Raw genomic sequence first — 26542 nt, 5'->3', positions numbered from 1 at the left:
ATTTAAGTCGAGGTCTTTCGCTTGCATGCACAAATTTCCAAGAATTGTTAGCAAAGGAGTAATGCAGTTGCTTGAAATGTTGATGCTGCCAGCATTAAAGAGACAATTTGACGACGTAAGAGAAGTTAACTTTTTTAAATCAAAAAGTCACTTCTGGGATATTTTGCAAATAATTGAACTTGAGAGGGTGCAGGAAAGATTAACAGGAATTGCCTGGAATGGAGGGCTTGAGTTATAAGGAGCGGTTGGATAAACTGGGGCTGTTTATCCGTGAACTGAAGTTATCTGAAGTTATAAAATCATGACAGGTACAGATAGTTTCATCTTTTTTCTCTGGGTATAGGAGTAAAACCGGAGAACATTGGTGTGAGGGGAAAGATTTAAAGGGAATCTGAGGGGCACGCTTTTCACACAATGCCCAGTGGATTTGTGGAACGATTAGTGAGGCAGGTACAATTACGCCGTTTAAAAGACGTCAGGACAGATGCATAGATAGGATAGGTTTAGGAAATCAAGGGATAGGGGCCACACGTAGCTAAATGGATTTAACATAGATGGGCTTCTTTGGCATGGACAGGTTGGATTGACGGGCCTGTTTCCATGCTGTATAACTATATGAATCTGTAATAATGAGCCAGGATTTCCTCACAGCTGCTCTGCTCCATGGCTATAATTTTGCATGCAAACAATCTTTCTGTTGCACCTGGCAGAGCTATGTTGCTGTTTCAGGGCAATACTTGGAGCAATTGGGCCCTCTGAGTTTTGGAAGTTTATCTTAAAACCAATCCCACCTATAATTACGGTATGAATTATCTATATAATATACAGGGAACTATTCTCATAAATAAGGTAATTATTAATAAATTATATTTAGCATAACATTGTCAAAACATGTTCACTGGCATGTTTATTCTTGGGGAACTACTAAAGTAATGTTAGTAAAATTCCAAAAACAAATTTAAATTTCCAATGAAATGAGTTGACTTTTTCCTCCCAGTATTTCGGTGTTTGAATTCCCCAGATATTGCGTTTATCAGTTATGGGTGTTGACCTTTATGCTGCTTTTGTTAAATTCTGGTGCATTTGTTGCATACTGTTTGTGGGCCATACCATATTACGGATGAAGGCTTGACTTCATTTAGCTAGAGAGATTTTGAGTACCTCTCGTTAAGACTATTTCACTTACCCTTTCCTGATAACATGTCAAGCTTGGAAAATGTCAAATCTAACAGATAGTTCCTGGATATAAACAATGAGTTATGACCATTGCATACTTCATTGTTTACGTGCATTATGAACTACAAAGTAGGATGAAAATATTTTAAACCACATTAATAAAGTGGGGGCCACCCATTTTGAGATAACAATACGAGCTGTAATTTTCTACTGTTGTAGAGCACCATCTAGTGGTTGGTTTAAGATATTGAGTTTTAGACATTGATAGAGGTATTGGTTTATTGTGTAGGAAGGAACTGCAGATGCTTGTTGAAACCGAATATAGATACAAAATGCTGGAGTAACTCAGCGGGACAGGCAGCATCTCTGGAGAGAAGGAATGGATGATGTTTCAGGACACGACCCTTCCCCAGACTGGTCTCATATGCTAGAGATGAATTCCCAATCCTCCAAACTACCTCGTTGTGAACCTTGGGAAAGGGTCTCAACCCAAATCGTCACCCATTCCTTCTCTCCAGAGATGCTGCCTGCCCCGCTGAGTTACTCCAACATTTTATGTCTGTCTTCGGTATTGGTGCATTATTATTATTATCATGTATACTAGGATACAACGAAAAGGTTTGTTTTGCCTGCTTTGTCGATCATTTCCCTGGTAGCAACAGCAGGCAAGGTCCTCGCCAACATCATGAACAACCAACTTAAGCCTTTGGCCGAGAAGAACCTTCCGGAGACGCAAGCCGGTTTTAGGCCATCACATGGAACAGTCGACATGATCTTCACAATGCATCAACTGCAAAAAAATTGTTGTGAACAATTTCAACCTTTGCACATGGCATTCATTGACCTCACTAAGGTATCAAGGGAACTCTTATGGGACGTCCTATCCACCTATTGATGTCCTGAAAAGTACATTTGAATCCTGAGACTCCTCCACGATGACATGCTTGCCACAGTCATGGCCAGCAACAGCAACTGTGAGCCGTTTCAAGTCAGATCAGGAGTGAAACGAGGATGTGCGATTGCCCCAACACTCTTCACCATCTTCACGGCGACAACCATCCACATCATCAAAGACGACCTACCCCCAGGAATCGAAATCGTCTACAGAACAGATGGCAGACTTTTCAATCTTGCCCGTCCCAAGTCCAAAACTAAGACATCTATGAGCTCACTCAATGCAGACGACAACTGTGTTGCAGTTCTCTCAGAAAATCATCTGCAACAGATCCTGACTGCCTTCAACAGTGCATACACAAAACTTGGACTTACCATCAACTCCATGAAGACTCAGGTTATCTACCAATCGTCACCAACTGAGTCAAATTGGAAAGAACCATCATTTCAACTTGGTGAACAACCCTGGAAAATGTGGATCACTTTCCATACCTTAGATTGTTATCAGACTCAACAGCCGTCTCATATGCTAGAGATGTATTCCCGATCCTCCAAACTACCTTGGTGTGGACCTTGATTTGCTTTTTAATCTATTCTTCCTCTGGAGCAGGAACACAATATTTTGCACTCTTTCTTTGCACGACCCATTGTACATGTGCATGATAAAACTGCACTCATGTCGTCGTCGTTGTGGCTATCCCTCGAGGTCGAGGATGATGGTCTATGTTCCGTTGTTTTATGGACTCTCAGGTGGCTTATAAGTCCAATCTTGGCTTTGAAAGTTCTTCGGCATTCAGAACAGGTAATTCCAGATGGCAGATCGGGCTTTGGTTGTTACTGCCTCTCTTTCCGTTTTCTTCTCTTTTCTTCTAATTCTGCGGATCTGTTGGCTTCGAAATTCGCTGTTCCTTGGATGATGGTTTGCCAGAGTTTCCTGTCCTTGGCATTGGTTTCCCAATTGTCGATGTGGATTTCACATTTCTTCATGCTAGCTTTTAAGGTGTCTTTGAATCTCTTCTTTGTCCGCCTTTTACGTTTGCCTTCTTTAAGCTGGGAGTAGAAGGTTTGCTTTGGTAGACGCTTCTCTTCCATCCGAACAACATGACCGCCCCATCTTAGTTAGTTCTTGATGACGAAAGCTTTGATGCTAGATGCTTTTGCTTCATTAGCACGCTGACGTTAGTTCTTCTGTCTTCCCAGCTGATATTTAAGCTGCTTCGAAGACATAGTTGATGGAACTTTTCAAGGGGAAGAAGCCATTCTTGAATGTGGTGGCATGTGCTTTCAAGCATTAGAATCTTCTGCTCAACAGGACATAGGAGGAGAGTGAATGACTGGGGTGTGTGTGGATTATGTTGGCTGTTTTCCTGAGGCAGCTTGACGTGTAGTTGGAGCCTATGGGAGTGCGGGAGAGGCTAGATTGTTCAAGCTCAAGTGAGTTTATTGTCATGTGTCCCTGATAGGACAATGACATTTTTGCTTTGCTTCAGCACACAGAACATAGTAGGCATTTACTACAAAACAGATCAATGTGTCCATATACTATAATATAAATATATACACACATGAATAAATAAAATGAATATGTGCAAATAACAGATGATTGGTTATTAATAATCAAGGTTTTGTCCGAGCCAGGTTTAATAGCCTGATGGCTGTGGGGTAGTAGCTATTCCTGAACCTGGTTGTTGCAGTCTTCAGGCTCCTGTACCTTCTACCTGAAGGTAGCAGGGAGATGAGTGTGTGGCCAGGATGGTGTGGGTCTTTGATGATACTTCCAGCCTTTTTGAGGCAGCGACTGCGATAAATCCCCTCGATGGAAGGGAGGTCAGAGCCGATGATGGACTGGGCAGTGTTTACTACTTTTTGTAGTCTTTTCCTCTCCAGGGCACTCAGGTTGCTGTACCAAGCCACGATGCAACCGGTCAGCATGCTCTCGACTGTGCACCTATAGAAGTTAGAGAGAATCCTCCTTGACAAACCGACTCTCTGTAGTCTTCTCAGGAAGTAGAGGTGCTGATGAGCTTTCTTGATGATTTCATTAGTGTTCTCGGACCAGGAAAAATCGTCAGAGATGTGCATGCCCAGGAATTTGAAGCTCTTGACCCTTTCAACCATCGACCCATTTATATAAACGGGGCTGTGGGTCCCCATCCTACTCCTACCAAAGTCCACAATCAGTTCCTTGGTTTTGCTGGTGTTGAGGGCCAGGTTGTGTGATGTACTGGGCTGCATCCACAACTCTCTGCAGTTTTTTGTTGTATTGGGTAATGCAGATGCTGTGATGCCTCCCAATCACATGGTTTCTATGGTGGATCTGTTGAAATTGGGGAAGAGTCATTGAGGAAATATCAAATTGCCAGAGTCTTCTGATGAAATAGAGGCTTAGTATCTGGTCCCAATAATGACTTTGTTTGCTGACCAATCTCAGTGATGAAGGTTTGAAGGGGAGATTTGATTTGTCCATGTTTAAAATACACTTAGGAACTTCTGTAGATGATAAGCAGTGACAATAAATATGCTTGATCAAATAGTCGTAACAGAAACATGGTTTTAAAGTGACCAAAGTAATACATTAATTATTACAGGATACTTGTAGAAATGAGGCAAAATGGCAAAGGAGTCATGCTAGCCCTGGGATTAAAAAAAGGAGAGGGGGAGAGAGATTAATTGGTTTGGATGATGATTTAAAAAAGGAAGCATTAGTAGGAAACATTAATGGAAGTAGAATGTAAACTCCCAAATTATGGGATTGATGTAAAGTTGAGCAAAAATCAGGAAATTAGATTTCTTTAACAAGAGTAATAGAATAATTTGCATATGGAGATCAAACTGTGACCTGTAATAGTTTAGATACAAAGGGAGTAAAACAGATTGTCTGTAATAGTTTGGAGGACAAATTTGTGGACTTGTAGTTTTCTAAACTGGTATGTGATGGCACAAAGGAAGGAACAGTTATTTTAGTATTGTGTAATAGCTACTTCCTCTGGCAGATTGTTACATAACCGCCACCCTCTGTGTGGTAAACCTTGCCCCTCGGGTTCGTATTAGATCTTTCTCCTCTCACCTTATGAACCTATACCCTCTAGTTCTTGATTTCCTCTGGGGGGGGGGGGGGGGGGGGGGGGGGGGACTCAGTATTTACCCTATAAATTTCCCTCATGATTTTAGACTCCTCTATAATTTACCCTTAATCTCCTTGAGCTACAAGGAATAAAGTCCTAACCTGTCCAACATCTTCCTAAAATTGGTCCTCAATTCTGGCAGCCACTTTGTAAATAGTCTTTTCACTTCTTCTTCTTCTTGTTCTAAAGTGTAGGACAACTTGTTCTATTTGATCTTACTTGATTGTGCACGCCAGGTTGATTGCATTCGTCGAAACAGGGTGCAATCTCCCACCCCGTCTTTTCACTCATTTCAGCTTAATGACATATTTTCCATAGCCTGGTGACACAATACTCCAACTGTTGCCTCACCAATGTCTTGTACATTTTGCTTGACTGTAACATTACTTTGTACTCAATTCTCTGACTAATGAAGGGTAATGTTTCTTAGCTGCCTTTGCCACCCTATATAACTGTGATGCCACTTTCAAAGAAATTTGTATTCCTAGACCCATCTGCTCTACAACATTATCCAGGGGCCTACCATTCACTGCAAAGATCTTGCTTATGTACAACTAGTAAATTCTCCAGAGATTTCAATGGATGCTGCCATATAAATCCTTGGTAAATCTGGCTTAACTGCTGTTGAATAAAGTAATATTTTAAACAGCCAGCAGGTGGTGTGAAGTCCAGAAAGTGGAATTGTAGCTTATCTACAGTGGGCAACTTGGCCGTCTCGATTTTATATCTGTTTTAGTATATTCGGGTCGAAACAAAATCTCAACAAATATAACATTTGAAAATGTAATTGCATCCTATTGTGAAATATTTAGGGCAGACTATGTATGTGAAATAGCAAATAATTGCTTCAGCAAACAAACTATTGACCTATTCTTCTTGCGTATGGTGTGCAGTCTAAAGTTGTAGATCAGGGGTAGACATTCAGGCCAGGACAGCATCAGTTATTGGGTGGATGGCTTTGATGCCCCCAGGGAAAAGCCTCAGTGGGCGGTCATTCATGATGTGTGGGATGGTCTGATCCGGATGTCGCAAGCAGGGCTGTCTGTCATCCGCCACCTATGCAGGTGATGGGCTGTTCTTGCATGGAGGGTGCGGATTCTGTTCAGGGTTAGCCATTGCTTGCGATGGAGGTCAAAACCTGGTGGTTTCACTGTGGAGTCATAGAAACATAGAAAGTAGGTGCAGGAGTAGGCCATTCGGCCCTTCGAGCCTGCACCACCATTCAATATGATCATGGCTGATCATCCAACTCGGTATCCTGTACCTGCCTTCTCTCCATATCCCCCTGATCCCTTTAGCCACAATGGCCACATCTAACTCCCTCTTAAATATAGCCAATGAGCTGGCCTCAACTACCTTCTGTGACAGAGAATTCCACAGATTCACCACTCTCTGTGTGAAAAATGTTTTTCTCATCTCGGCCCTTATCCTTAAACTGCGAGCCCTTGTTCCGGACTTCCCTAACATCGGAACAATCTTCCTTCATCTAGCCTGTCCAACTGCTTAAGAATTTTGTAAGTATCTATAAGATCCCCCCTCAATCTTCTAAATTCTAGCGAGTACTAGCCGAGTCTATCCAGTCTTTCTTCATATGAAACTCCTGTCATCCCAGGAAACAGTCTGGTGAACTTTCTCTGTACTCCCTCTATGGCAAGAATGTCTTTCCTCAGACTAGGAGACCAAAACTGTACACAATACTCCAGGTGTGGTCTCACCAAGGCATTGTACAACTGCAGTAGAACCTCCCTGCTCCTATACTCAAATCCTTTTGCTATGAATGCTAACATACCATTCGCTTTCTTCACTGCCTGCTGTACCTGCATGCCTACTTTCAATGACTGGTGTACCATGACACCCAGGTCTCGTTGCATCTCTCCTTTTCCTAATCGGCCACCATTCAGGTAATAGTCTACTTTCCTGTTCTTGCCACCTAAGTGGATAACCTCACATGTATCCACATTATACGGCATCTGCCAGGCATTTGCCCACTCACCCAACCTATCCAAGTCACCTTGCAGCCTCCTAGCATCCTCCTCACAGCTAACACTGCCCCCAGCTTTGTGTCATCCGCAAACTTGGAGATGTTGCATTCAATTCCCTCATCCAAATCATTAATATATATTGTAAATAGCTGGGGTCCCAGCACTGAGCCTTGTGGTACCCCACTAGTCACTGCCTGCCATTGTGAAAAGGACCCGTTTACTCCTACTCTTTGCTTCCTGTTTGCCAGCCAGTTCTCTATCCACATCAATACTGAACCCCCAATACCGTGTGCTTTAAGTTTGCATACTAATCTCTTATGTGGACCTTGTCGAAAGCCTTCTGAAAGTCCAGATATAACACATCCACTGGTTCTCCCTTATCCACTCTACTAGTTACATCCTCGAAAAATTCTATAAGATTCGTCAGACATGATTTACCTTTCATAAATCCATGCTAACTTTGTCCAATGATTTCACCACTTTCCAAATGTGCTGCTATCCCATCTTTAATAACTGACTAGCATTTTCCCCACTACCGATGTTAGACTAACTGGTCTGTAATTTTAAAAAGTGGGGTTACATTAGCTACCCTCCAATCCTCAGGAACTACTCCAGAATCTAAGGAGTTTTGAAAAATTATCACTAATGCATCCACTATTTCTGGGGCTACTTCTGGGATGCAGCCTATCTGGCCCTGGGGATTTATCGGCCTTTAATCCATTCAATTTACCTAACACCACTTCCCGACTAACCTGGATTTCACTCAGTTCCTCCATCTCATTTGACCCCCGATCCCCTGCTATTTCCGGCAGATTATTTATGTCTTCCTTAGTGAAGACAGAACCAAAGTAGTTTTCAATTGGTCTGCCATGTCCTTGTTCCCCATGATCAATTCACCTGTTTCTGACTGCAAGGGACCTACATTTGTTTTAACTAATCTTTTTCTCTTCACATATCTATACAAACTTTTGCATTCAGTTTTTATGTTCCCTGCCATTTTTCTTTCATAATCTATTTTCCCTTTCCTAATTAAGCCCTTTGTCCTCCTCTGCTGGACTGAATTTCTCCCAGTCCTCTGGTAGGCTGCTTTTTCTGGCTAATTTGTATGCTTCATCTTTTGTTTTGATACTATCCCTGATTTCCCTTGTTATCCACGGATGCACTACCTTCCCTGATTTATTTTTTGCCAAACTGGGATGAGCAATTGTTGTAGTTCATCCATGCAGTCTTTAAATGCCTTCCATTGCATATCCACCATCAACCCTTTAAGAATCAATTGCCAGTCTATCTTGGCCAATTCACGTCTCATACCTTCAAAGTTACCTTTCTTTAAGTTCAGAACCCTTGTTTCTGAATTAACTATGCCACTCTCCATCTTAATGAAGTACTCAACCATATTATGGTAACTCTTGCCCACGGGGCCATGCACAACAAGACTGCTAACTAACCCTTCCTCATTACTCAATACCCAGTGTAGAATAGCCTGCTCTCTCGTTGGTTCCTCTACATGTTGGTTTAGAAAACTATCCCGCATACATTCCAAGAAATCCTCTTCCTCAGCACCCCTGCCAATTTGATTCGCCCAATCTATATGGAGATTGAAGTTACCCATTATAAATGCTTTACCTTTGATGCATGCATTTCGAATTTTCTGTTATGACCTCTCCGTTGTTGGTGTTGGCATCCTTCCAGGCTCTGCGCCACTCGGTCTTGGAGTCAAAGTCTTCCTGGGATTTAACGGAAGACCAGAAGGGTTTGCGGGAGTTCAGGCGCATGTTGGGCAGATTGTTCAAGCCAGCATGGATGGAATGGTCAGGGTTAGCCTCGATGGTGCACAAATCTTTCAACATCCTCTCCCTTCTGCGTATGCTGGGAGGGGCGATAAGAGAGAGGGCAGGGAGCCACTGCAAAAGTGTTGACTTAAGCGTCCCTATGATGACCTGCATTGCAGAATTAAGGACAGTGTCAACTTGTTTGGTGTGGCAGCTATTAGCCCAAGCCGTTGAGCAAAACACGGCTGTTGAGTAGACTAGGGCTCAGCTTGCGGTACGGAGGGTGTGTGTATTGGATCCCCAGTTGTTACCTGCAAGTTTCCTGTTGATGTTGACCCATGCTTTCAGTTTATCAGCCATCCTCTTCAGTTCACGATAGGTGAGGGTGCGATCCAGGGTGACTCCAAGGTACTTGGGGAATTCTTCATTCTTCATCGGCTTACCACAAAAGGACACTCGGAGCATTTCATTGGCAAGCCGATTGCTGAGGTGAAAGGCAGTGACAGTTGTCTCAGATGGGTTAGGACAAAGTCGCCAGAGGTGAAGTACTCTTCCATCCCCTTCAAGTATTGGGTTAGCACCCTGCTATTATTCACCTTCTCAATCATATATCTTATGTTTTGTTTTCCGAGTGATCAGTTGTTCGTTATCAATGCTAATATCTTGATAACATTTTTATATGCTAACTTCCCCAATGCTGGATGTTGGAATTTAAAAGCTATTATTTTGCTTTTTAGCAAAGAAAAACATTTTTTTTCCTGCTTGAGATTCCAGCATCTGCAGTCTTGCGTTTCCCTAATGTGGTTACTGGACTTGATTTGACTGGATATTACAAAACATTTCCATAATGGCTGGGAATAATATTCTCATTATGTCAGGCTTATTGTAAGTTTCAAAACCAGCATTAATTGCCAATTCCTCGGTGTTATTTGAAAAATCTTGATTATAAGCTTAAGTGAAATACAGGAGTACTTCTGAGCGTTTTCCTACAGTGTTATTAGGTAGAGAGTTCCAAGATTTTGATTCAGCAACAATAAAGAAATGGCAATATAATTACAAATAGGGTTGCGTGCTACTAGAAATGAGCAATTGTGAGTGGGGGTTCACAATTGCAATGTCTCTGCAAAGATACTTTAGAGTGTAATTGGTTGTCAGCGGTGAAAAGTAGATTGATATCAACTCACTAGTTTTACATCATCAAAATGTGTCAAGTTGACTTTAAAGTCATTTGCTCAAGTACAGTGAGGTGCAGGTATAATGGAAAATCTTGCAACATGCACATAGATTGAGACAAATGCACAACAAATTATATATTGCACAATTTCTAAAAGAAGGAAGTTCGTGCAAAAAAGGCACTCGTGCCAAAACCTAATTGGGGGAAAAAATAATTCCATGGTAGTGCAAGAGGTGAATTGCAGTTTTCTGTTGTCGCCGTAGGATTTGAGTTGTGTTCGTTAGTTCAAGAGCCTGATGGTCATGGGAAAATAGTTGTTTCTGAATCTGCTGGTGTGGTACTTCAGGCTTCTGTATTTCCTGCCTGATGGTAGCAGTGCGAAATGGGCATGGCCCAGATTGTGGGGATCCGTCCGATTGATGATAGATGCCGTCGCCTTGAGACAGCTCCTTATGTAGATTATGTGGACAGAGGGAAAGGCTGTTCCTGAGATGTGCTGGGCTGAGTCCATCACTTTGCACCCTTTTGTGTTCTTGTGCATTGGAAGTACCATATCAGGTCATGATGCAACTGGTCTGGATACTTTCTACAGTAAATCTGTAGTAATTTGTTAGAGTATTCAGAGTATTCATACCAAATCACTTAACCTTCTCAAACAGTAGAGATGCTGGCCTGCTTTCTTCATGATTACATCTATGTGGTGTGCCCAGGACAGGTCATCCGAGTTGTTAACGTCCGGGAATTTGAAGCTGCTATCTCTATACCACCGACTCACCAATGACAACTGACACGTAGTTTCCCGACTTCCCCTTTCGAAAATCAACGATGAGTTTCTTGGTTTGTGATGTTGAGTGAGCGGTGGTTGTTGCGGCACCATTCAATCATCAGTTCGAGCTCTTACCTGTACACTGACTCATTACCACTAGTGATTCAGCCAACCACAATGGTGTCGTCGGCAGATTTACAGATGGCACGCGAGCTGTGCTTAGCCACACAGTCATGGGTGTAAAGAGAGTAGAGCATGCAACCTTGAGGTTCAGTGAGGAGGAGATGTTACCAATCGGCACTGATTGAGGTCTGCTGATGAGGAAGTTAAGGAACTAGTTGCAAAGGGAGGTACAGCGGACCAGGTCTTAGATTTGGTTATGCACTGAGGGGATGATAATGTTGAACACCCAGCTGTAGTCGATAAATGGTAGTCTGATGTATGTAGAAACAAAGAACTGCAGATGCTAGTTTATACCAAAGATAGACACAAAAAGCTGGAGTAACCCAGCGGGTGAGGCAGTATCGCCGGAGATAAAGGTTAGGTGACATTTCAGATTGAGACCCTTCTTCAGACCGACCCTCCTGACTGAAGAAGGGTCCCGACCCGAAATGTCATCTAACCATTTTCTTTGGAGACGCCGCCAGACCCGTTGAGTTACTCCTGCAATTAATGTCTATCTTTAGTCCAATGTATGTGTTCCTGTTAGTCCGATGGTTCCGAACAGAGTGGAGATAGAATGGAAGGTGGTCAGGTATGCTATGAAACTGGAATATTGTGAAACAGGTTGATGCATTTATTTGATTTCTGTTAGTTTAGAGCTACCATGTTTTTTGTTTACTGGCTTCATCCTCGTTTGCAGTTCTGATGTTTACAATTTACAGTTGAACAAAGGGGACTATGGAACCATGAGGGGGAAAAACTAAAAAGACAATACGGGGAGAAAAAATGAGGTATGAAGGTAAAGCTTCTTTAGGTATGTGAAGCCGAAAAAATTAGTTAAGACCAAAGTTGGACCCTTGAAGACAGAAGCAGGTGGATTTATTATGGAGAACAAGGAAATGGCAGACGAGTTGAACAGGTGCTTTGGATCTGTCTTCACTGGGGAAGACACAAACAATCTCCTATATGTACTAGTGGCCAGAGGACCTGGATGACGGAGGAACTGAAGGGAATTCACATTAGGCAGGAAATGGTGTTGGGTAGACTGATGGGACTGAAGGCTGATAAATCCCCAGGGCCTGATGGTCTGCATCCCAGGGTACTTAAGGAAGTGGCTCTAGAAATTGTGGACGCATTGGTGATCATTTTCCAATGTTCTATTGATTCAGGATCAGTTCCTGTGGATTGGAGGGTAGCTAATGTTATCCCACTTTTTAAGAAAGGCTGGAGAGAGAAAACCAGGAATTATAGAGCAGTTAGCCTGACGTCGGTGGTGGGGAAGATGCTGGAGTCAATTATAAAGATGAAATAGCCGCACATTTGGATAGCAGTAACAGGATCGGTCCGAGTCAGCATGGATTTACTAAGGGGAAATCATGCTTGATTAATCTTCTGGAATTTTATGAGGATGTAACTAGGGAAATGGATAAGGGAGAGCCAGTGGATGTATTGTTCCTGGACTTTCAGAAAGCCTTTGATAAGGTCCCACATCGGAGATTAGTGGGCAAAATTAGAGCACATGGTATTGGAGGTAGGATACTGACATGGATAGAAAATTGGTTGGCAGACAGGAAACAAAGAGTAGGGATTAACGGGTCCCTTTCAGACTGGCAGGCAGTGACTAGTGGGGTACCGCAAGGCTCGGTGCTGGGACCGCAGCTATTTACAATCTTCATATCGAGTCCACGCACAAGATTAGAAATTGTTCAGCCAAAGCTGAACACACGTCTCGGCATCTGCATACAATGGTGTCTGTCTTGTCGCTTCCTGTGCTTCTTGTGCGTGGTGGTGGAAACAGGGCCGCATTGTGAATGCTCTTTCCTTGACCCCAGCTATTTACAATATATATTAATGATTTAGATGAAGGGATTAAAAGTAACATTATCAAATTTGCAGATGACACAAAGCTGGGTGGCAGTGTGAACTATGAGGAGGATGCTATGAGGATGCAGGGTGACTTGGACAGGTTGGATGAGTGGGCAGATGCATGGCAGATGCAGTTTAATGTGGATAAATGTGAGGTTATACACTTTGGTGGCAAAAACAGGAAGGCAGATTGTTATCTGAATGGTGTTAAATTGGGAAAAGGGGAAGTACAACGAGATCTGGGGGTCTTTGTACATCAGTCACTGAAAGTAAGCATGCAGGTACAACAGACAGTGATGAAAGCCATAACAAGAGGAGTTCACGAGGTTAATTCCCGGGATGGCAGTGTAAATAGCTTGTTCTAAGCTTCGCCCAGTCTAGTTTCAGTCAATAAAATACAGAGTCAAGCACTTGCGCATCTAAACTTTATTTTGGAAAAACACAATAACAGTTCCCCACTACTATAGGGTGATTTCACGAAAGGTCACTGGAGCGTAGATCCTGCCCCACGTGACCGCAAATTTTAACTGGAGGACACTCGTCACTTCCGGTACATGATAGTGAATGGGAAAACACGCACTTTCACACCTGTTAAAAACATCGAAAACGGCCAGTTTTTGAGCTGCAATTTACTGTGCCAGTCGGGGTGACCGTGAGGCACAGCTACCTAAATTTACAGTCCAAAAGAAAGATAGAAACTTAGGTAAATTCAAGAGTGAGCTGAAGGTGCAAAAACAGCAGAAGTGCTTAGCGGACATTTGTCGTGGAGATTTAAAGATCCAAAATATCGGGAATTATCGCGTTTGCTCGCTGCATTTCATCAAAAGTAAGGCATTATTGACGTTTTATCTTTATTCATTTGTTATATGAAAAGTTTTAAAACTGAAAAATCCGTCAGTAAAATTGCAAAATCGCCCATAGTTCTCAGGTGGGTTTTAACATGCAAAATGAAAATGCTTCTGAAGCTACATTTACCATTTAAATAATCGTAAACTATCAATGCGTTTTGAAATAAAGCATTTCAAGCATCTATAGCTGCGACCAAATCTGCTTTAATACTCTCTTCTTGTTGCACGTGCATGGCGTTCTTGTGCACATTGTCTATCCTGCTCACAATGGGTGCCCAATCTGGATTGTTGACATCATTCCATGCTGCAGGCTTGTCTGTTATTAGATGATAAATAAATAAGTAGTTTGGGTGATTGTGCAGGCTTTAAACAAGAAACATTGAGAAATATATTTTGGCAAATAATAAAATGTCCTGATTTTGTCCAACTAACAGCTGACAATTATCCCATTCCTTAGCTTGCATCTGAGTAAAATTTATTTCAAAATGCATTGATAGTTTACGATTATTTAAATGGTAAATGTAGCTTCAGAAGCGTTTTCATTTTGCATGTTAAAACCCACCTGAGAACCACACACAGGTCAATCTCATCAAGTTAAGTACACGAATTATAAAAATACACATGGATTATGATGCCAAAATATAGCAATGCATCAATTTAGCTGGATTTTGAATTAAAGCGGAAAGGTTTTTGGTGTGGTAGGAAAAGATGCTTTACCAATTCCCATAAAACAAGGAATCAATTACACCATTGGAATTTGGTGTACATCCTATTTTTGAGACATTAAGGATAACAGGCTGTTCATCTCATGAGAGTTCTCTACAATTTTACTTCGGAGTCACGTGAGTGACTACGTGAAGAACCCACCCAGCGCGCAGGCGCGGCATTACGTCAGCAGCGCAACAGCGGCAGCAGCTGGAGCCAGGCTCTCCAGCGGCAGCATAAAGACAAGACTTCAGGTAAGTGTCTTTTGTGTTACAGAGTCGCTAAACGGAGGAAATAGAATGGCTTCCCGAAAGCGACCAGCAAGGAGGACTGCCTGCCCAACTCCACCCGAGGAGGGGTCAATATCTGGGCGGCAGCCACCAGCGGCGGAGGAGCTGTTTCGACGCTCCCGCACACCCGAAGCCGAGCCGCTCCCTGTGCCGCCAATTACGACGCCCCGCACAGGGAGGAAAGCAACACGCAAAACAGACCGGCCGGTGATCTCCGACTCATCGGAGGAACGGGAACCCTCTCCACCGGCGAAACGGGGAGACAGCCGCATCAGCTGCATGAGGCAGCTGCTTGAGCAGATGCTCGACGAGGAGATGCGGGCTAGGCATCTCCAAGGAGGACGGGCTTTGGCCTCCTCCAAACCATCGCCACACCCTTCTGTTCCCTCTCTGTTCGAGGGCAGCAAGGGAGGCCAGGACTGGGCTGGCCTATCACAAGGGCAGGCGGACGACAGCACAAGTATGCCGGGCGAGCTGGAGGAAGAAGAGCTACTGGGTGTTGTCAGTCGGTACGCGGTGCCCCCGACGACCGGGATGATACTACCACCAAGGATGGCAGCCAGTATCATCAGGCTCTCCAACAAGCCCTTGCAGGAGAAGGTCGTACAGGCGGCCCTTGACACCTATACAGCGCCGCAAAACTGCGAGGCGCTGCGGGTAAAGACCGTAAACGGCCAAATATGGAACCAGCTGGGGCAGCAGATCAGGACTCAGGAGGTGAAAATGCAACGAATCCTGAAGCTCCACACTGCAGCCATTACCGCCTTTGCTCGGTCCGTCGGAGACGCAGAGCTCTCTACACCCCAGCAGGATGTGCTGGCGTTAATGTGTAACACGCAGTACGAACTTAATAACCTACGGCGTGAAAACATCAGGCCTGCCCTCAACCCCAAATACGCGGGCCTCTGCAAAGCTCCGGCGCCAGAAAGGGAGGCGCTGCTATTCGGAGCAGACTTGGCTAAAAAGCTCAAGGAATTGGAAGAGGCGGCCAAACCTGTAGGCCTTATGAGGGCAGCGCCAGGACCGAGCAGGGTGAAGACACCCAGTTGGCAGCACGCCTCGGCATCCACCAGTAGGTACCGAGCTGGTGAAAGCCTGGTGACCGCCTCCCACTACCCCCAGAGCTCTTTTTTAGAGCGGGGCCCAGGGCGGAGCCGTGGGAAGATACGCCGCCCCACCGCAGCACCAACAAGGACACCCTCGGGCCAAACCCATCGGAAACGCTCCCAGAAATAAACATGGAGGTAGGTGGGTCTGGTTCCTGTCGACATACACAGACAAAGGGTGTTGTATTAACAGGAGGGCGTTTGAGGTTCTTCAAACATGTTTGGTGCTCCCTTACTAACAACGAGTTTATACTCAACAGTATCAGTGGATACAAAATTGAATTCAAATCAGGCATAGAACCGCCAGTTCAGCATATGCCCCAAAGGGTATTCCTTCCCTCAGATTTAGAGAAGGTAGAAGGACAAGCTGAACTAGACAGGCTCGTGGCCAAAGGCATCATAGAAAGGACCAGACACGAGCCGTTGGAATTTGTATCGAATATCTTTCTCAAAACTAAAAAACATGGTGGATGTCGTATTATCATTGATTTGACATCACTTAATCAGTCTGTTGAGTATCAACATTTCAAAATGGAGACGTTTGTCACTGCCAGACTACTGATCTCCAAGGGATACTTCATGGCAAGCATAGATATCAAGGATGCTTACTATTTAGTACCCATTCATAAGGATCATTACAAATATCTGAAATTTATCTGGATGGGGCAACTATGGCAGTATAGAGCATTACCCAATGGTTTAACGACAGCTCCCAGATTATTTACCAAAATCCTTAAAGTGGCCATGAAAAAATTGAGAGAACAAAATCATTTAGTCGTGGCCTATCTGGACGATGTTCTCATATTAGGGAGAACAAGGGAACTAGCTGTCGCAGGAGTTTTAGCCACTAAACAACTCCTTGAAACATTGGGATTTATTCTACACCCAGATAAATCAATATTGGAGCCAACTACTAACATGGATTACCTAGGCTTCACTATTGACACTATCCGCATGACTGTCACTCTGCCTAGAGATAAAAAAGTTACACTTACAGAAGCCTGTAACAGTTTAATCGCAAAACCGCAACCAAGGATACGGCATGTAGCCAGAGTCATTGGTAGTATAGTAGCAGCATTCCCAGCTGCTCAATATGGGCCCTTGCATTATCAAAATTTGCAAAGAGCAAGGACACATGCACTACGTCTAAGTAGGGGCCATTATGACCGTAAAATGGATTTACCCGCTGAAGCCAAATCAGAACTTCAGTGGTGGGTGCATAATATTTGGCACAGTTACAGTCCTATCGCCGTCACCAATCCTAACATAACCATCGCTACGGATGCCAGTGCTTTAGGCTGGGGAGCTACTAACTCTATAGCCAGCACAGGTGGCAGATGGACTAACATAGAGGCATCGCTACTTCAATCACTTGGCATAAACTACTTGGAGATGCTCGCCGCATTTTATGGGCTAAAAGCATATGCATCCGATATGCGGCATGTGCATGTCAGGGTTATGATTGATAACACAACGGCGGTGTCTTACATCCAGCACATGGGTGGCATAAAATCAGTATCATGCGACAAATTGACTACTATAATCTGGCAATGGCGCGTCGAGAGACATATTTGGCTATCAGCTGCCTACTTACCAGGCAAGCTAAACTCAGTGGCGGACACCAGGTCACGAAAATTCAATGACAACATCGAATGGATGTTAAACCCAAAAATATTTGCTATAATTGTCAAGCAATACGGTACGCCAGATATAGATTTGTTCGCATCTAGACTAAATCACCAACTACCCATGTATGTGGCTTGGGAACCAGACCCAGAGGCAGCAGCGGTAGATGCCTTCACGCTGGACTGGGGAAATTTCTTTTTCTATGCTTTCCCTCCCTTCTGCCTCATCAGTCGGGTACTCCAGAAAATACAAGCTGACTCAGCTTCAGGTATTCTGGTCGTACCCGACTGGCCTACCCAACCATGGTTCCCAATTTTCCACGACATGGTGGTAGAGTCACCTATGGTTTTTCACAGCCACCCACAATTATTGACTCACCCGGTATCCGGCATAAGCCATCCATGCCACCAAAAATTGAACCTCCTGGTTTCCAGATTCTGAACAGACCTTACCAGGGATTGGGGTTATCAGAACGAACAATCACCACCATGTCGGCATCCCTGCGAGTTTCTACCAAGAAACAGTACTTGACCTACATCAGGAAATGGGAACAGTACTGCCTGAATGCAGGGACATCTTACAAGACAGCTTCGATCACGGACGTGCTGGAGTTCCTGGGCCACTTGCACCATGACCTAAAGATGAGCTACAGTGCCATCAATGCAGCTCGAAGCGCCCTGTCCGCATACCTTATGCCCTCAGGACATCATAATATTGGATCCCATCCCCTGGTTATCAAACTCCTTAAAGGGATTTATAATACCAAACCCCCTACACCTAGATACACCCATGTGTGGGATGTTAGTGTAGTTTTGCAACACCTTCGAGGTTGGCCTCCGGTGGGATCCTTGAGCCTGGAGCAGTCCACTATCAAGACCCTCATGCTCATGGCGCTCGTCTCTGCTCAGAGGGTTCAGTCGCTGCATCAATTAAGACTGGACTACATGGTGACCACCCCAGATTCCATTACTTTTACCATGCCGGGGTTGGTTAAACAGAGCAGGCCAGGTATATCCAACTCTCCGTTAATCTTCCGGGCTTACCCTCCAGAACCTAGGCTATGTGTTGTGACCCACCTACATGATTACATAGACACAACCCAAACACTTAGAGGGAGTGAAAAAGCCTTATGGGTCAGCCATAGAAAGCCTTTTGGACGTGTTACCAGCCAGACAATATCTAGATGGTTGAAACAGGTCCTAAATACCGCGGGGATTAACACGAATGTTTTTAAATCCCATTCAACCAGGGCAGCGTCCACGTCAGCGGCTATACGGATGCAGGTTCCCATAGACCACATCCTTAGTACAGCGGGATGGTCAAGGGAATCGACATTCCAAAAATTCTACCACAAACCGCTGATGGAGAAGGACGTCTTTGCGGCGAAAATCTTAGAATCCGCAAAATTATAATTTAAAGCCCAGGGGAGCTATTTTTGTTATTGTCAAATAAACATTTTTGTTTTAAAAAACTAACAAATTCGTTGGTCTTTGGATACCACTTCCTCCCTCGATGATCTTTCGGCAGTGAGTGATATAACTGTTACACGGTTTGAAATCACAGACCTTTGAAGTCTTCACGTAGTCACTCACGTGACTCCGAAGTAAAATAGTGAGGTTAAACGAGTACTTACCAGTACGAGGTTTGATCTGTATTTTATGAGGAGTTACGATGAGGGATTACGTGCCCTCCGCTCCCACCCTCATTGTATAGATCAAACTCGGGCTGATGTCTCATTAATCTTTACTATCTTTACTTCAATATTGTGTCTACCTGTGATTCCACACCGCTGCTTGGAAATATGCCGCGCCTGCGCGCTGGGTGGGTTCTTCACGTAATCCCTCATCGTAACTCCTCATAAAATACAGATCAAACCTCGTACTGGTAAGTACTCGTTTAATCTCACTATTCAATAATACCACAGTAGGTTCAACTTTTTGTTGGTCCACTTTGCCCTCATGTCTTCACAACACTATTTCCCTAATGATTTAAAAATCTATCTCTACTTTGATTATATTCATGGATTCAGACCCTACATCCTTCAGGGGCAAGGAATTCCAAATATTCTGAACCTTTTGAGAACATAAACTGTTCATCTTTGAAAGGACACCCACTCATGCTGAGACTATTCCCTCTGGTCCTATTTTCTCCCAAGAGGGGAAAATATGTTAAGGCATCTACCCTGTAAATCCTTTTGGAATATTACATGTTTCAATAAGGCCACCTCTCCCTCTTAATGTCAATGTGTACAGAATCAACTCTTTTCTTGCAAGGTATTCCATCTATGGTGGGGATCATCCTAGGGAGATTGCTCCGAACTGCCTCGAAAGAGCAGCAAGACCGTAACTGTGCACAACTCTAGATATAATCTTGATGGTGTCCTGTAAATTGCAGAAAGATGTCCTTACTTTTATACTCCAATCAGCTGACATAAAACCAGCTTTGCATTCACATTCCTGGTTGGCAACTACACCCGTGTGTTTCCTTTGTGCTTCATGTACGACCATCAGGTCCTTTTTGCTACTGCTTCCTGCAGTCTTTCTCTATTTGAAAAGTAATTTGTTTTATTCTTGCTTCCAATGAAAATAACTATTTTCTCTCGTTATGCTCCATTTGCCAATATTTTACCAATTCATTTAACCATCTCATTGTAGACTGTATCATCAAAAGGCTTCCCTTTTGCCCCATTTTTGTATCACTGGCAAATTTGGCATCCTTCCTCTCAATCATTAATATATCTCATAAACACTGCTACTGCACCCTTAAATTTGATTCTAGATTTTTGGCAATTAGGCAGTTTTCCTATCCTTCAGTACCTCTCCAACATGTAGGGAGTTTTGAAAGATTATAACTAATGCATATGCCATCTCTTTAGCCATTCAGTTTAGGATCTTGGCTGCAAAACTATCAGTTCCAGGCAGCTTATCGGCCTTAAATATTATTAATTTGTCTAATTCACATTCTCCAACAGTTGTATTCCTTGTCTGTATTTTCTAGTGATGGGTGAATTTGCAGCATTTTTAGCCATTAAGACTGATGAGGAATGTCTGCAATTCCTCTCCCATTTCCTTGTTCACCATAACTATTTCCTTCGCCTCATTTTCTTTGACCATTATGTTCAAATTGACCTTTCCCTTTTTTCTTGAAGTATTGATATTTGATGGATGTAGCCACAAAATAAGTATATTTCAAAATAATAATTATACTTGCATTCCTGCATTGCATGGTTTTGCTTTTTATAAAAAAATAATCAACTTCTTTTGCAGAAAGAACACACAAAGGAACTAAGGTTGACTGAGGATGAATCAACATGATCACTGGAGCATCTTATGCCACAATTTTTCTCTCTCTTTTGCATCAACAATTTCTTCCCGTTTCTTCTGAAAAGCTCCATTCCCATTTTGTAATTAAATATATTTCTAATGATAAAGCACTACAGTAAATGGTCGATAAGCTCTTGCAAAAATGGTTTCCATGATTTTGAACTTTAGTGAAGGAAAAGTATCAAAATGTGCTGTTCATTTTGAATCCTCCATTGTGGTGTTGTAGTGTGTTGAGCCTAACCAAGCTTGTTATTTATCATAATGAATTGAAAGTTATTCTGAATGTTCTGTGACCCAAAGTATAATGCGGCAGGATTATCAAGAAGCTGATGACACTAACAAATTAAATAAGGATGAGTGAAATATGCAAAGAAGCCTGTAGGATAAAATGCAGTGTCATCTATATTACTAAAAGTTTGATCTTGACCGCTTTTGGCTCGCTGTGGTGTGATTTCCGAGAGAACGCCACCACCTACTGCCGTTATTTTTGGCCACCTCAGAGCCCCCCCCAACGCCTTCCGGGACCAGAGGATTCTTCCCATCCATGAAAAATCAGAGAGATATTAATGTTTTTTTTAAAATCCCCATTCTCTCTGCTGCCCCCGCTGGCGGCAGGGGAGAAGGACTATAAAACCCGGAAGTGTAGTCCCTCACTCAATCTCTGCCAGACCCAGGAAGCGTGAGGGTCACGGCTTTAGCTGCGAATAACACTGAACGCACGTCTACTCCACGGTGAGTCCCCTCGATGCGGCTGTAAGGTGGCTGCTACCCAATTGTTTGCCTCGCCTTTTTTAACAAGTTTGTGTTCACAAAATGAATTTTGGTTGTTGAGTGGCTGCTGCCCAATTGGTTGCCTTGCCTTTTTAACAAGTTTGTTAACAAAATGAGTTTTGGTTGTCGGGTGGCTGCTTCCCAATTGTTTGCCTCGCCTTTTAAAAATGTTTGTGTTCACAAAATGAATTTTGGTTGTCGGGTGGCTGTTGCCCAATTGTTTGCCTCGCCTTTTTAAAAAGTTTGTGTTCACAAAATGAATTTTGGTTGTTGGGTGGCTGCAGCAAAATTGTTTGCCTTGGCTTGGCTTTTAAAATCGTTGCAACCGTTGGCTGCCATCCCAAGAATCCATTCGGCCCACAATGTCTATACTAGCCCTCTGGAAACCTTTACCGTTGGCCCGCAACATCCATACTAGCGCAACAGAAAGCCCCCCCCCCCCACTGGCGAGCAATATTGGAATTGGTGGAGAGGTGGAATATTGCGTTGGTGACCAGCCTTCCCGTGTGATGCTGGGACCCAACGGGTCCCACTTAGTCTAGTACTGAATATAAACATTAGTATAGATGTTTACATTACAGAGAATTTACAGTACAGGAAAAAAACATACTCCCGAACTGGTCAATCCCATTTTTAGGCTCCATTTTTCCTCTATTTAGTTCTAAGTGATTCCTGTGTTTTACACTAAAGGGCTTTGTGGAAGCATATTCCACATTCTCAGCAATTTTTAGGGTAAGGACACTTATCCTACCTTTTCATTTGTGGATTTATAAGTGTGGATATCTTTTTATGACCCTAAGTTTTGGCATTCCACAAGCATATGATATAATTTATAAATCTAAATTCAAATTATTATCGAACAGGGTTTTGAATTTTCATACCTGAAAAATTGAAATCTATCTTGTTTCCAATTTGGCTCTCAATCTAATGATGTGTATTCCTCTCCATTAGTTTAGTTTAGAGCTAATGGGTGGAAAGACTTTGCACAAGCAGCATCTGTGGTCAGGATCAAACCCGGGTCTCTGGCGCTGTGAGGCAGCAGCTTTTCTGCTGCACCACTGTACCGCTCCAAAGGTTCTGTGTTCAGGTTAAGCATTCTTTGAGATGCTCATTTTATGTAGACTACTTGTATCTCAATGCAAGTCTGTACTTTTAATGTCCCTTTGTTTTAATTAAAAATTATGCTCGATACGAGCTTTCACCTACTGTTTACTTCGTCTCATTCTATCAATGTTTTCAATGCATTCCTGAACAATATCTGGAATAGGCAGGTTGTCTTGTGGCAAGATTGGGCAATATAAGTTTGCATTCAACGAGGACTTAATTGAAACATACAAGTTCCTTTGGGTCTTGATGGAATGGAGATGAAGAGGATGTTTCTCTGTGCGAGCATCTAGAAATGAGAGCTATTTAAAAAGAAAGGGTCGCAAATTGAAGACAGAAATTGGGTCTAATTTATTTTTTTTTTAGGTTTCTTAGTCTTTGGAACTCTCTTCCTTGAAGGAATGTGGAAGCAGAGTATTTAGATGTTATAAAATGAGAGATATTTTTTTAATGAGGGGTTGTGCAATGCCTAGGGATGACTGGAAAGCAGAGTTGATGTTAGTTAGATAAGCCATGATCCTATTGAATGTCAGAGCAGGCTGATGAGGCCACATTCCGGCTTGTAATTCATACATTAATTCTCACGTGCTTATCTGGATTTCCTTTCAGTGCTGTTCATGCTCTGTGCTTCAGCCATGTGACATGATGGTGGGTTCCATGTTCCCGTCACAAATTAGTCCAATTTGATTTGTCTTTTATGAAATTTGTACAACGTCATTATTCCGGTGTTAAATTATGAAGGTACAAACGCATTAATTTAATAATTTTATTTCAATTTGGTGCTAAACAACTGTGAAATCTTTAATGTATTGCACTTGCATGTTTTTAAACAATTCATATTTGTAATATGATATTCCAGATGTTGGCTTTGGTTGAGACCAGCCCCATTTCCAAATCTGAAGATTGAGTGTGATGCATTGTTAGAGATAATTGTAATATGTTAATTCACTGGAGTTAAATGCTACTTCATTATATGGGATAGATTTGGATAATCTGAACAACAGATTGACAATTATTTACATTTAGTTCATGCTTTTAATATAGAATAATATAAGATATTCCAGAGCGATTAAATATTATGGTACTTCAATGAATGCAAGTAGTTTTGTCTTATTTTAGATGAGCTATCCCTATTGGACATAGTCCAATTTGGGGCCATAAATATAAAGGAATGAGGTTGCAATGACACTTCGTAGGTTAACTGAATAAAGGGCCTGTCCCACTTAGGCAATTTTTTTAGGTGACTAGGCTGTCGCCACATGGTCACCTTTATGGTCGTGAGTAGTCTCCAAGTCGCCCAAAGAATCGTAGCCTCTTTCTGGTCGTCGCTGGATTTTCAAAATGTTCAAAAATTTTCGGCGACAGTTGGCGAGTGGATGTGACGCCAATGAGCGTAGCTTGACTTCTCCTGAAGTAGGTGCTGTCGTAGGTTGTCGCCTGGTGACGTAGGTTGTCGCCGGTGCTGACTTCGGTGAATTCCATTGGCGACAACCTACGTCAATCGGTGACAGGTACCGGCGTCAAGAGAAGTCAAGTAGCGACAGGCATTGTCTTCAGTTGTCGCCGACAGGGCCGTAGTTTGTCACAGGTGGAGGTAGGTTGACCGGTTATTGTAGGTTGTCACCTGTGTGGTTGTAGGTGGATGTCCTAAGTTGCGACGATTAGGCCGGCGATTGTCAGTAGCTTGCCGCAGCTTGACATCGACTAGTTGGCAGGTTTTTGTAGCTTGTCGTAGTGTGGTCCAGTCGCTGGTTTTCCGGTGACCTGCTTACGACTATGACAGTCGCCGGCAGTCGCCTAAAAAATCGCCTGTGGGACAGGCCCTTTACTACTGTTGGAGCATAATGGCTGTTAGCTTTTCAATTTTTTTTAACAAACCTGTTTAATGACAGTGTAAAAATTAGAAACTGGTGTTTAATGGAAATTTAAGACTAATTAACTACATGTTCTATATAACATTGGGGTCTCAAAATAATTTTCAGTGCTAATATGGTGTTCTTTTGAGGAAAAGGTTAGGAATATTATTCTGCATCCTTGTTTTCTTGCCTTAGTTTGCTCTTGCTTGCTTGCTTCCCAATTACAATGTACGATAACACAGTCTCAGAGAGTCTAATTTCAACAGGAGTTGGAATAAAGAAGGAATACTTATTGACTTTAGAGATCTTGGAAAGATTGATTAGTTCTTTCTGTGGTGGCTTTAAGTGTGTGTGCAATCAATAACCTTGTCACTTTTCATATACCTTTGTTTGCGCACAGAACAGTGCAACACAGGAAAAGGCCCTTCAGCCCACCATGAGTTTGATGCCAAGACTTTCAGCTGCCTGCACATAGTCCATATCGCTCGATACCCTTCATTTCCATGTGCCTATCCAAAAATCTCTTAACCTATCTAAAAGTCTGTGTATAAAATAAACTTGCCCAGTACATCTTTAAACTTTTCCTTTCTCACCTTAAAGCTACATCTCCAGTATTTGATATTTTCATGTCTGTCCAACCTGTCTTTGTAGCAAATACCTCTTAATCCATCCATCATAATCGTAAGCCCTCTCTGCACCCTTTCCAAAGCCTCCACATCCTTCCTGTAATGGGGCGACTAGGACTGCACACACTACTCTTAAGTGGGGGCTTATCACATTATAATATTTGACACAATTGACATATTTTCTCTTGTTTAAAATTTATGCATCTTCACTTTTTTTAAATCCTGCTGCTGGAATTAGTAGATTTTCTCTGCAAGGTTTGATGGCTTTGATTGTGTAATTTGGGCAATTTCATATGACTTGAAAACACCTCAGTTGATGGTTCCATTATCACTGCCTTATTATGCCTATTGGAAAGTAAACAGATTTTTTACATTATCTGATTTTTTTTTTTGACTGAATCTTCCATTACCACCACTGCCTCTGCTGAACTCTACCATTGTATTTTATAATTAATGAATGAAAATATTCAAAGCGCATGAAAACATTTCATCTTGTGATATTTCTCCCTAGTTGCTTGCAGCAGCATCAAGGTTAATATTTAATTCCAAGAAACTTTGATGGAGGGTTGGTAAAGCATGCACTAACTGATAATTGGCAGATATATTGCTAATACCTCAGCACATTTCCACACATTTTTAGCATGAGAGTTTGTCGCCATCTCTTTGCTGCTTTTTTTGCAGTATTGCAAAAATATGATTATACGGAGATGAGAGGAGCTTCTAACATGCTCATGATGAAGAGGTGATGAGAAAGACGAGGACTTGGGCAGTGTGTCAGCGTATGAAGTAGTGTGTCAGCATATGTAGCATATACTGCCAGTTCCCAACAATGGCCCACATTTACTGTGCAGCTCTGAACCCTACATGTCGCTGTGTGGTTGTGCTACTAACTAATAGACAATAGGTGTAGGAGTAGGCCATTCGGTCCTTCGAGCCAGCACCACCATTTAATGTGATCATGGCTGATTATCCCCAATCAGTACCCCCCCCCCCCCCCCCCCACCCGTTCCTGCCTTCTCCCCATATCCCCTGACACTGCTATTTTTAAGAGCCCTATCTAGCTCTCTCTTGAAAGCATCCAGAGAACCTGCCTCCACCGCCCTCTGAGGCAGAGAATTCCACAGACTCACAACTCTCTGTGAGAAAGAGTGTTTTCTCGTCTCCGTTCTAAATGGCTTACTCCTTATTCTTAAACTGTGGCTCCTGGTTCTGGACTTCCCCAACATCAGGAACATGTTTCCTGCTCTAGCGTGTCCAAACCCTTAACAATCTTATATGTTTCAATGAGATACCCTCTCATCCTTCTAAACTCCAGAGTGTACAAGCCCAGCCGCTCCATTCTCTCAGCATATGACAGTCCCAACATCCCA

The 26542-nt window shown here is 42.9% G+C and overlaps 1 protein-coding gene across 9 annotated transcripts in view; it reads left to right on the top strand.

The window, feature by feature from the left end:
• The window catches only part of LOC129701809 (rap guanine nucleotide exchange factor 6-like), a 286480-nt gene that overhangs the window by 94863 nt on the left and 165075 nt on the right, over positions 1 to 26542 (top strand). The window lies entirely within an intron of this gene.

Source organism: Leucoraja erinacea, chromosome 11 (genome assembly GCF_028641065.1).
Source record: "Leucoraja erinacea ecotype New England chromosome 11, Leri_hhj_1, whole genome shotgun sequence".
Lineage (NCBI taxonomy): Eukaryota > Metazoa > Chordata > Chondrichthyes > Rajiformes > Rajidae > Leucoraja > Leucoraja erinaceus.
Note: the sequence above shows the minus strand (reverse complement) of the source record. Positions and strands in the feature narration are given on the sequence as shown.